The following is a 1319-nucleotide window of genomic DNA, read 5'->3' on the forward strand; positions in this document are numbered from 1 at the left end:
TAGCAGATTCTGTGTGTCATATACACACATACATACACAAGGAGAGACACCACAGATAAATGTTTTCTGGGTTTCTCTCAGGGCATTCAGATCATAAAGACTGGATCTATGGTCTATTGCTCATTCCCTAAGGAGACCTGGGGAGTCCTGATGTGACGCTGGAGGGTAAGCATGGGACTGCTAACCTCAAAGTTGAAAGTTCAAACCCACCAGCTACTCCTTGGAAACCCTATACAGGCTTGCTATTAGTGGGAACTGACTTGATGGCACTTTAACTATAAGAGTGGCAAGGAATCCTGGTGGCACAACGGTTAAACACTCAACCGCTAACAAAAGGGTTGGTGGTTTGAACCCACTGGCTGCTCCATGGAAGGAAAGACCGGGCAGTTCACACCTGTGAAGCAGACAGCCTAGGTAGCCCCGGGCAGCGGTCTTCTCTGTCCCCTGGGGCCACTCTGAGGTGGAAATTGACTCCAGAGCGTCGAACAACAGCGTTCATTCCCTGTCCTCCCTCCAACTCGACCCAAAGTTGTGTCCAACACTGGAATGGCTGGCGTTTGGAGCAGTATTTATTTTTCTGCTTGTTCTGCTTGACCAACACTGTCTTCATCCATTGCTAAGACGTTACTAGGAAGGATCCATTATTAAGTAAAAGAGTGGCAGGTGGCAACTTCTTGGTTAATAAGCTCTGTGATGGGCAGGAGGAGCTTATATTTGGGGAGTTTTTGAGTAACTTCACGAAGATGCTGTTTGCTGTGACTTGAAATCATTGCTACGCCCCATATTTTCATTTATATAAGTTTTGATTTCTGAAGGGAAATCAAGGAGGTCGGTATATATAAAACCAGTTGGATACTTAGTAAACAGGAGCTAATGTTCTTACCCATAAAGAACGGGACGTTGTGGGGTTAATGTCACTCTTGGTACTTTCGGAGTTAAAGGTGCACCTGCTTATTTTATAGTCTCATTTTTGCTTCTCTCTTTTGGTTTTACGTGGGTAACTCCATAAACGGGAACCTTACCTGTTTCTCTCTGAAGACATGGTTGTCGCTGGTTCCTGCAGTGAGACAGAAACGTAGAGACTGTGCATCTGCCACTGTTTCATTGCTTCAGTTTTACTTTGCATGAGGACTTTTTTCTTTAACCTCAGAGTGTTTCGGAGGACTTCCCAGAAACCATTAGCGGACATACTAATATTCTCCATTGGTGCAGTCAAAGAGGTGTGCGCTGATCTGCTAGCCCGCTGAGCCAAGTGGCTTTAGCATGGACTATGTTAAACTTCTCTGTTTTCTTACTGTGTACTGGCAGAATGAGACGAG

This window comes from Chrysochloris asiatica, unplaced genomic scaffold (assembly GCF_000296735.1).
Source record: "Chrysochloris asiatica unplaced genomic scaffold, ChrAsi1.0 scaffold00238, whole genome shotgun sequence".
Classification (NCBI taxonomy): domain Eukaryota; kingdom Metazoa; phylum Chordata; class Mammalia; order Afrosoricida; family Chrysochloridae; genus Chrysochloris; species Chrysochloris asiatica.